Consider the following 11,288-nt stretch of genomic DNA (forward strand, 5'->3'; position numbering starts at 1 on the left):
TTGTTAGTATTGTTTTCTTCTTCCACTTGGATTAACTCTGGCTTTATTTCTGTCTAGTCTAAGCTTCTCAAGCTCACTACAGTGCCGTGCTTGTGTATGATGGTGGAGCTGACTTTGGAGGCCTAGTGTCCGTATATTTTGATCCCAAAACTCTTACTAATGGAGTCGCCAACACTCACTCACTCTGTGAAACGAGTTATTGGTGCCTTTCTTTCGTTGCTAGTAGGGACTACCATTTGAAAGCACTTTCCTGTATAGCTGTTAAATCTTTTTCCATCTCTCCTTGTCATTTCTGAGCAATATAGTTACTTATCTTGTGCTTCTCAACCTGTTGTTGTGCACTTAAGTGCCATGAGTGATGATTGTAGACTAGGCTATGCCATTCTTGTTGATTTTTGCACAAGCGAGGTTGCTACTATGTTGTTTCTTTCTCATCAATAGCTCTCCACCATAACTATTGTCCCTCTATTTCTAACTTCTACTAGGTGTTCTTGAAATAGTAAAAAAGGTCTTTCCCATAAGCTTCTAAGGTCTTTTCAGACCTTTACAAACCAACCAATTGCCTTCTCTAAAATTCTCCTCTTTTGGACTTAGCTCCATGAGATCCCAAGGCTTCTCAAAGCCTTTCATTTTGTTGTAAACTTCTTGATCTTCTCCTTGGTTGAGATTCAAGCTCCAATAGCCTTTGTGTCAAGGCTCTTAAGGCCACTGTGGCCTTCACATAACTGCTTATTAGAGAGAGTCTACTCTCTTTTCATAAATTTGCTATCCAAGATTCCAACATGCACCCATTTTCTGCACTCCTTTATGCTTCCTTCCATGAAGCATTCACCATATGCTCACCCCTTTATGAGCATCAAAAAATAATAACCAACATTTTGCAGTAGCACAGTGCTTCCCATTGAAGCACTTTCCATGTGCCCAACCAAGATGAGCACCAAATAGCATTTGCAATAAAAAATTTGAAATGAAACTTGCAACCATACCGAAACAATGTAGTTGCAACAATTCCTTTGTTGACACCGAAGACTCCATAGCCTTCATACTTGCTACAAATCCTTATTTCAGCTTCTCTGATGATGAGAAATATCTCCATGTTGCAAAACTCCCATTTGCAACTCTCTTGGATGTCTCCTTTGTTTTTGATAAAGACTTCATAGTCTTCATATTGCTGAAATCTTCATTTTCAACTTCCATGGAAGCACCATGATCTCAAAATCTCCTTGAGCCGCTTCTAAGTCTCCAAATGCAATCCATAATGAGAAGTGTGCATAATTTTTTCATAATAGAAATACTAAAATAGAAAATATGCTTAATCAAATCAACACAACAAAAAAAAATTATACATAAAAATTCACCATGACCAAGAGCCCATCCTAGCTCTAATACTATGTTAACAATCCTAATATGGGATTTATCATGGTGATAGATAAAAGATTAAGCATAATAATTAAGGTGGATTACACCACACAAGAAACTCCATGACTAGGGAGAGAGATTGCACACTCAACAATAGCTCTAATGCATATATTGTAAACCATACAATGATATAGGCCTTCTAGCCTTATCCCACTTTACACATCATCATGCCATGTGGCAATCCCTTTTTCACATCCTTTTATGTGACTCTCAACATTCACAATACACAATATTATCTTGTACCTCTCTAAGGTGTGTTTCTACATACTCAACCAAATAACCAATTCATTTTACATTACACATTTCAAAATACGGGGGAGTCTCAACTACCTTGGTGTATGATGGATGGAGTAAAGGAGATAACCACACTACATGCAGAGGTCAGGGAAAAGGAGACCACCATCCAAGAATTGAGAAATCATGAGGAACCACTCTAGGAAGAGTTAAGAAGAAGAAAAGTGGAGCCAGATCATATGAAGGAGATGCAAAGTCAAATAACAAGGCCCTAGAAGACAAATGAAGAAACAAGAAAAGAAATGAGAATGATAAGAGAAGCCCTGGCCCAAATAGAACAATCAAAAAAGCAGCTACAAGACGAGGTGGATAGGACCATTATAAGCCAAGTAAGGGCAGAAAGGTCATATTAACATTATCAAAGTAGAGAACTGAAAGAACAAGAAAAGAAATGAGAATGATAAGAGAAGCCCTGGCCCAAATAGAACAATCAAAAAAGCAGCTACAAGACGAGGTGGATAGGACCATTATAAGCCAAGCAAGGGCAGAAAGGTCATATTAACATTATCAAAGTAGAGAACTGAAAGAACATGAGATAAGTACATGATAGGGAGGGACAAGGACAAAGGGGAGTTGGTCAGGGCAAAACTCCAGCTAGCAGTTTTAGACACCGAAGAATTCCCATCATATGTCTACGAGCTGGAGGTATAAAAAATGAAGCAATGGAAGAGCCATGCAATAGAGGATCTAAAGGAGGTGTGGGGAGAATACTTGAGGAAGTTGACAATGTGGCAATGCAAGCCCTCACACCTACCTGCAGGCAAATAGCTCCCCTCACACCTACCTGCAGGCAAATAGCTCCGCTCGAGAATCAAGACAAGAATCCGAATAGAGGGTCTAGAAATGCAGACACTTCAAAGCCAACAAAAACACACCTAACAGGAGCAACAGGGACTGCAAGACATAGCCAAAGGGGCGTGGGGATGGGACATGGCAAGGAAGAGGCCACTAAAGAAACGAAGCTGCAGACACAAATTAAGCAATTGAAAACAGAAGTAGAGGCCTAGAAAAAGTGTTTCATGCTTTTAAAGGGTGATTGCAAGAAATGTCTTGAGTAGTTGAAGGGGAAGGGCGAGGAGTTGGTAATTTAAAAAGGATCATCAATGGACATAATCCCCGATGATGAGCTGCGAGAGCATGCTTGGGCAACAACTAAGAAGAAGCAGAGGAAACGACCAATTATGAAGCTACCCTAAGGGCTCAAATTGAAGAATATAAAGGTTTAGTGAAAGAATACAACGAGTAGAAAAGACAAGATGAAGAAATAATAAAAAATCTAAAGAGGAAATCAAGAACAACACCAAGGTGACAAGAGAAAAAAGAGACAGAATGATGATCAATGAGCTAATGTCGCTCTGACCATCTATTAATAGCTCATGCTAATCTAAAGAAGAGACATGAGAAGATGGATGATTTGAGAAAGATACATACAGAAGAGTTGAAGTCATCCAAGGCTGAGCTCAAGAAAAGACAAGAGTAGGTGGAAGAGCCATGAGAAAATCACATGCCACAGAAATGCGGAACAAAGAGAAAATTATAGAAGACTTCTAGGGATGGGCGAAAAGGGAGAAGGCAAAAAAAGAAGAGATGCAGCAAAAGCTCCATGAAGAGAAGGGACAAAGAGGCACAAGCTTTTGCAAAGAGACAACCCTGAGACATATGAGGATTTCAATCCAAGCTACTCAACAAGTGAGAAAAGTAAAACTATCGAATTAAAATGATATGAATGATATCACAAATTTTATGAACCACTGTAGTGAAGAAATAAGGACAAAGCAACTCCCAGATAAGATAGACAATATATAGATTAAGTCCTCATCCGAGTCCCAGATTGTACGATGAAGTGATGGGATCTCATGACTTGTGGATCAGGGTGAAGAGATAATAGCTCATGCATAGAGAAAGACTTCTAGTGCCTCTCACCAACGAAGTCTCCTGGCAAAAAAAGAAAGGGCAAGACCCATTCCGGAACCAACAAGAAACCCACCTTATGGGTTAAAATGGAGTAAAGGGAAAAGAAGAAGATCAAGAGATCCAGAGCAAACTATTTTTGAGGATGCAACCATTGTCCCAGAGCAAACTCAGCCGCATGTCTTTGTAGCATAAATGGCTATTGATGCAATAGAGAAAGTGAGAAAGAAGTTTCCAGATGCTAAGACCACAAGGTGAAGTTTCATCTAAGATTTGGCTCTGGCCTACACGGGTAAGGAACACCAAGAGGGATTATGAGCCAAGGTACGCTCAAGACAAGCTAATAAGGTTTGTCTCTAGAGGCCTTGCCACGGAGAAAAGACCGGATAAAGGGAATTAGAACAGGCCACAAGTTCAAACCCAGATTCCAAAGATGATTTTTTTTAAAACTAAAGCAGTCCGGAAGACAAGGAATCATGTGGGCTTCGTTGCTGGTGCAACATCCAGCATGATCACCAGGTGTTGGGGATCATCCAACCGTTGGTCGTCACCCAGCCTTGCGGCTAGATTCACCGCCTAGTATATTCGTTGGGCAACAACTTTCTTGTAACAATCTTGTAACTGAATCTTGCCAAACGATTAGTACCCGGGCATATGTAAAAGAGAAGAAAATAGAGAGTGTGATCTGTGCTCACTATTACGTTGTACTTGGTACTAGACTTTCACTCGAATGATAGAATGATACAGTGATTGTTGGTACAATTCTCCATTCTCTGTATTTTGCAATTCTATTTGATTACTAGATTATGTTAGTACTTTCTGTATGGCTATGTCTTCTAACCGAAATCTGAGTCCAATGTCATTCGTGTCCGAACATGACTCCTATTTGAAAACAGAATCCAGAGCCATGTCAAGAATCTCATCAGATGCAAGAGCTAGCCTTTGTTATCATGACTAACTCCCTTAGCTTAGACAAATCGATGGCACAATGCCCTCAAGTGCTAGGTCTCGTGCGAACATGGACACAAGGAGCTTAGCTTGTGCTTTCACTTGCAAGGATTCCGTCACCACGATTTTTTATTGTGCATGTTCGAGTTACGGGCGTTTTGTGCATGCGACCTCCTGTTGTGCCTGTTTGGGATGCGGGGGTGAGAAGTTTCATGTGAGATCCAAAGGTCTACATTGAAAGGCTATGCAAGCTTGTACTTGTTGGCTTTTCTTGCTTGAACTCTGTCTTCTAATCTTTGTACTTTAACCTTTTAAATGATGAAAATATTTATTTACGTTGGCCCGCAAAGTATGTGGATACGAGGATAAGTGAAATATGTCTACATAGAGATTAATACTGTTTGTATATGTAGATATTATCTCTTGATACACACATGCACACACACACACACACACACACATACACAATAATAACAACAACAAAACATATATGTGTAAATATTGCATTTCTATCTAAACTCGAGCAACTCATTTCAAAAGTGTGACATTGTACTCTTGCTCGCAACATTTGTTCAAAAGTACCCTTGTTCTTCCCAAATGGTAACCTTGAATTGTCACTCTGAATAGCAATGTCGAAGTGTATAACTTGTCGACAAATTGATACCATTAATGCCAAAAAGTTCAGGTTGTCATTTTGAAACCAAATATCATATTATTTTCCAAAACAAGCTTGCTGTGGACCCTAGCATAGTATTTTGGGTTGCTTTTCTTAAATGAACTCGTGATTAGTGTGGTTAGCGTAATGTGTTGAAGCTTAAAACAAATAGGAAAACACCATATTGAAGTCCAAAGTAAATAAGAAAGGTTTCAAAAACTTTTGGATGAAACCCTCCATTGGGCTTGGGCATCGGTGCTAGAATTTGAAGGTTGCAATACGCTTCTAAGGGGGTTAAAACCTTCACAAGAAGGGTGAAAACACAATTACCCTTTTAAAGAAGAGAAAGGTTTTGAAAAATTTAGTTATATACCCTTCCAATGTCTTCATAAAGAAAAGCTAGTAAAAGAAAAGCCCTTGAAAAGAAAAAATAGGGTGCCTTCAAATTCTAGGCCTGCTGGGCATTAGTCAGAAGGAAGAGAATAAAAGAAAGGAGACGAAAAGAAGCAAAAAGATAAGGACGGTGAAAAAACCTGGAGCTTCCGAAACCTGTGGCGAGACTCGCGAACGTCAGAGCAGACCGAGAGCCAGCTTGATGAGGAAGGTGGGCTGCGTGCTGGTGGTTTTCTCAGTGCTTCGGATGACGATCCTCGTGAACGTGCTGGAGGTCTTCGACTACTGCAGCCTTCTTCCAGCAGGCTCCAGGCCAGCTGCAGCTTCAGCAGCTTGGGAGGCCGGCCACTGGGCCACGTTCCATCTTGCTGGGAGACGCCCTCTTCGACGCGCATGGACAATTGCAGAGACACGGGCCAGGTGTAGCTGGCTGCTCATGCTGGAGCATTTCGAAAATGAAGTCTCATAGTAGCACAATAGCAGCGAGCGAGGGAGCTCTTGAAACTCTAATAAGGGAAAGGGTATGCAAACCCGAGAGGATAAGCTTACACACGTTTCGACAAGCAGGCAGGTCGCCATAGCTGTAATGCACACTGATCTGCAAGCCAGTCTCTTATGATGGCGACTCCTGCCGCCAGCTGGGCCGCATACCTGCACTTCCCCGTTTTCCAAGTATGGCCCTTGGAGACACCCGAATACCAGATCTATCGAATTGGGTACACTGTTTCTGCACATTGAAAGCTGCGTTTAGCCCAAATTAGCTCGAAATTCATGTCGCCGTAGAATGATCAGCCCACCCACGCCATACAGCACAAGTTCAACCAATGCGGCCGGAGTGGACACGAAGTGAGACCGCTGGATAAGTGTGTCCTTCTGTGTGTGTGTGTGTATTGTGTACTGTCACCATGTGTGAGAGAGAGAGAGAGAGAGAGAGAGAAAAGTTCAACCAATGCGGCCGGAGTGGACACGAGGTGAGATGGCTGGATAAGTGTGTCCTTCTGTGTGTGTGTATTGTGTACTGTCACCATGTGTGAGAGGGAGTGGCATGAGATGAAATGACTGTACAAAAGAGAGAGAGAGAGTGAGAGAGAACAGTGTACATACTACGGTCATGTAAAAGTCACATGAATTATTATACCATAATAATATTATTGTCTTTCGCAAAATAAAAGTACCCTTCAAAAAATGTTAGTATACCTTATAGATAATAAAGCTAAATTGGTATAATAAAATTTGCCCCAAAAGCAAAATCTTTTATACATCTTGTATATATATACAAACAAAGTTTAAATCCTTGAATCGAAATAGAAAAAACTTTACAAATTACAATAATTTGGGCTAAGAAATAGATAGCATCATGGAGTTGTTATTGCGTACATACCCTTCCGCTGAATCGTTTAGCGCTTTCCATTCGCACAGTCCTTTAGTGGGAGTTGGATAGGTAGTATGGGCTTTTGACTTCCAGCTACGCGTTGCACGCCCCTCGCAAAGCAAATGGAGGCTGATAGTATTTTCAACACGTTCAAAATACTGAAAATCTTTCCTCCTAGTAAGGGAAAGTATATACATATACATCGAAATAAAAATAGACATTAATGTGTGGATTCTATCATAGAATTTCACTCAAAAGTAGGAAAAGGAATAACCTTGAAAGAAATCCAAGCATAGTTTTTTCATAACAATCCATCAAAATCAAACATCATAGATCATGCATTCCTTCGCTCCTTTGCATCCTTCTAAATTTCAAAGACTCAATCGCACTCAACATTCTCCAACATTGGACTTGCCAATGATACTCTCATTAGATCATTGAGAGTCTTAATTATTAGCCTAGTTCACATCATGTCCTTAAATGGCTTCTGCATAAGTTGAAGGATCTTCACAAACAGCCAATACGTGATTAAAGGTTTCAAGATCATCATCATATACATGATTTGCACCGTGCTCAAGTTCAATAGGAACATCAACATAGATATCAAGATCTATAGCAGTCTTCTTTGAAACCGTAGGATGAACATCAATAGACTTGTCTCCAATATCCATCAAAAGAGTGTTGTCATCATGCAAATCATTGTCCACCAAAAGTAGAAAAGAAAAAGAAGTGAGTAATGTTTTTGTATCATTAGCATCATCTGTGGACCACGAACCTCCCATCAATTGCTCATTGAATATAGCATCTCGACTAACAATTACCTTTTGAGAACTTGGATAGTAAAACTTGTAACCCTTTGAGTTGTCAGAATAACCAATAAAAATAACCTTCAAACCTGAAGGTTCTAGCTTGTGTCATGTCTCTTTTGGGACATGAATATAAGCAATACACCCAAAGACTTTGAAATGTGAAACAGAAGAAGTTTGGCCTGTCCAAGCTGTGATTGGAATCTTACCCGAAGGTGCAGTAGTTGAAAGATGATTTTAAACAAAAACGGCTGTCAATACTGCTTCTGCCCAAAAAGAGCGAGATAATCCAGAATGAATAAGCATGCATCTGATTGCATTCAAAATTGTACAATTCTTTCGCTCTACAACTCCATTCTGTTGGGGAGAATATGGAATGGTATACTCATGGTGGATGCCCTGGTTGATGCAATTATCATGAAATAAGTTGGAAATATATTCACCACCATTATCACTTTGAAGAATTTTGACTCTTCGACCAGTGTGATTCTCCACAAATATTTAGTACCTCTTAAATGTGTCCAATGCTTCTGATTTATGTCGTATAGCAAAAAGACATTTGTATACCGTGAATAGTCATCAATAAAAGTAATGAAGTAATGATAGCAAGACTTGGATGGAGGAAAGTGTCCACAAATATCAGTATGAATGAGATCTAGAAGATTATTTCAATGAATATTTATAGACATTGGAAATGGCTTACGATGATGTTTGCCTAGAGCACAATATTCACTTATCCCCATATGCGGGTGAGATTTGAGGTCCATACCTCTCACAAGATCATGATGATGAATATCAAGAAGCTTTGAGAAATTTGAGTGAGAAAACCGATGATGTCATAGCTTACAGTCCAGATCTCCTAGAGCTGAAAAGATGCAGAGGAGAAGAGAGCTTGAGCTCTTGCAAGCACACACACACTCACAAAATCCTAAAAGAGAACACACAAGCTGAGAGGCTGAAAATCTTCTTATTCTTTACAACACTCAACACCCCATATACAAAGATAAGAGTACACACATATGAAAAGATACTCAACCAAATACATACTAGGGTGAACCCAACTAAATGAGCTGGTGCTATAACTATGCCAGTCTCTAGAATGGCTGTCACACAGCCTGTCATCCCACTTGCCGCATATCACCCATGATCTCACCAACCATGCCAGTGGTGTAAGTGTAGGGCCTATCCCCCAAGCGGGTCATTAGTGTCCACCGCCTCACTAGATGAGCTCGATATCTCAACACTCCCCCTCGAGCTTAACTCCATCTCATGTACACCAAGCGAAGCCCTGAATTTGCGGAGCTTCTCTGTACCCAATGCTTTGGTGAAGATGTCAGCGACGTGATCTTGTGTACTGATATAAACAAGGTCAGCATATCCTACCAAAACCTTCTCTCTAACAAAATGGTAGTGGACCTCTATATGCTTTATGCGAGTATCAAAAACTAGGTTCCTTGCCAACTGTATACTACTAATGTTGTCACAAAAAATGACAACTTGTCTATCCACTGATAGACTCAAATCTGCAACAAGTAGCTTTCTCAACCAAGCTACCTCACATGCTGCCATAGCAACACCTCTGTACTCGGCCTTTGTATTGCTGCTCCAAGTCACAGCAGTACTCCCCAAAGAAAACATGAAGCCACTAGTAGATCTTCTATATCTGAGATACTACCAGCCCAATCAGCATGTGTGTACCCATGTACACATATCTCTGTCCCAGTTTCATAAAATAGTCCACAATGCAAAGTAGACCTCACATACCTCAGTATGCGTCTCAATGCATCCAAATATGGCTTTCGAGGAGGAACTTGCATAAATTGACTCACCAACCCAATAGCATAGCTTAAATCTGGCCTGGTGATCGTCATGTAGATCAAGGTTCCTACTATGCACCTATACATAGTAGGATCCTCCAAAATCTCTCGTGAATCTACACTCAACTTGCCATTCTGATCCAAAGGCACTCAGATAGTAGGCTTACACCTTGTCATACCATACTTGGACAACATGTCCAAGCCATATTATCTCTGGAGCAGTAATCCAATACCATGTGGTGACCTAATCACCTCAATGCCCAAGAAATATATGAGCTCCCTCAGATCCTTCATCTCAAACTTCTGTCTAAGCAAGATCTTTACATCAAAGATCTCTGCATCATGGTCCCCCGTAATGATCAGGTCATCTACATAGATAACAAGCACAACCCCTCTATTATTATGTCTCACATATAGCGAGAAATCTGCATTGGCTACATGAAAGCCAATAGTGATAAGATATTCAAAAATCTTGTCAGACCATGCTCTTGGTGCTTGTTTTAAGCCATACAAGGCTTTCTTCAACCTACAAACATGCTCTGGGTGACTCACATCCTCATAAAACTAGGCGGCTGTAACATATACACCTCTTCTTGCAAATCCCCATGCAAGAATGCATTCTTTACATCCATCTGATGTAAAGACCGTTGCTTTGACACAGCCCCACTGTTATCACAACTCTCACTTTTGCCATCTTAGCAACTGGGCTGAAAGTTTTCTCATAATGAATGCCATATGTCTACGCATATGAATACAAGGCTTTCTTCAACCTACAAACATGCTGGGGGTGACTCACATCCTCATAAAACTAGGTGGCTGTAACATATACACCTCTTCCTGCAAATCCCCATGCAAGAATGCATTCTTTACATTCATTTGATGTAAAGACCATTGCTTTGACAAAGCCCCACTATTATCACCAGGGATTTCACTGACGTAAACGAGAACATGTGAACATGTTAATAACATATGTTAATAACACAAAAAATCTTGTGCTCACATGTTATATTCACAAAGCTTTCATAAGGACCTAAAAAAATTATCTTTGTCGGGCATAAAAAATCTTCTTAGGTGGCCACTCACCTGCTATTATGTGAAGATGGTAACATGAGAACATGTGAATAGCTTATTCCCATGTGCAGCCAAGCTTTTAAGAGGTTCCCAAATGGCAAGTGACCTGTTATTTTGTGAACGGTAACATGAGAACATGTGAATAACTTGTTCACATGTGTTATTATCACAAAAAATCTTGTGATCACGTGAATATTAAATCCCTGGTTATCACAACTCTCACTTTTGCCATCTTGGCAACTGGGCTGAAAGTTTCCTTATAATCAATGCCATATGTCTGTGCATATCCTTTGGCTACCAATCTAGCCTTGTACCTGCTTATGCTTCCATCACTGTTATGTTTTACTTTGTACACCCACTTGCATCCAATGGCTTTCTTGCCTTCAGGTAATTGCACTAAATCCCAAGTCTTATTTCCATACAGTGCATCCATCTCCTCATCCATAGCTTTCTCCCAACACACATTTCCAACAGCCTCATCAATGCATGTGGGCTCTACAACTTGTACAACTTTTGCCATGTATACATAGTGATGTGCCACATAACCATCACAGGTAAACCTCTGCACAGGATTCTTCACTCTGCTAGATCTTTGCAGCTTT

At 40.3% G+C, this 11,288-nt stretch overlaps 1 long non-coding RNA gene across 1 annotated transcript; it reads right to left on the bottom strand.

Moving 5' to 3' along the window:
- Positions 1 to 263: 263 nt before the first annotated feature.
- Positions 264 to 6,550, bottom strand: LOC147622836 (uncharacterized). The gene is made up of 2 exons (XR_015269587.1): positions 5,761 to 6,550; positions 264 to 1,240 (listed from the first exon to the last, which is right to left on the bottom strand). It is a non-coding gene; the product is annotated as an uncharacterized LOC147622836 (long non-coding RNA).
- Positions 6,551 to 11,288: the final 4,738 nt, after the last annotated feature.

Source organism: Cibotium barometz, chromosome 28 (genome assembly GCF_041138505.1).
Source record: "Cibotium barometz isolate CiBa-2024 chromosome 28, ASM4113850v1, whole genome shotgun sequence".
In the NCBI taxonomy this organism is placed as follows: Eukaryota; Viridiplantae; Streptophyta; class Polypodiopsida; order Cyatheales; family Cibotiaceae; genus Cibotium; species Cibotium barometz.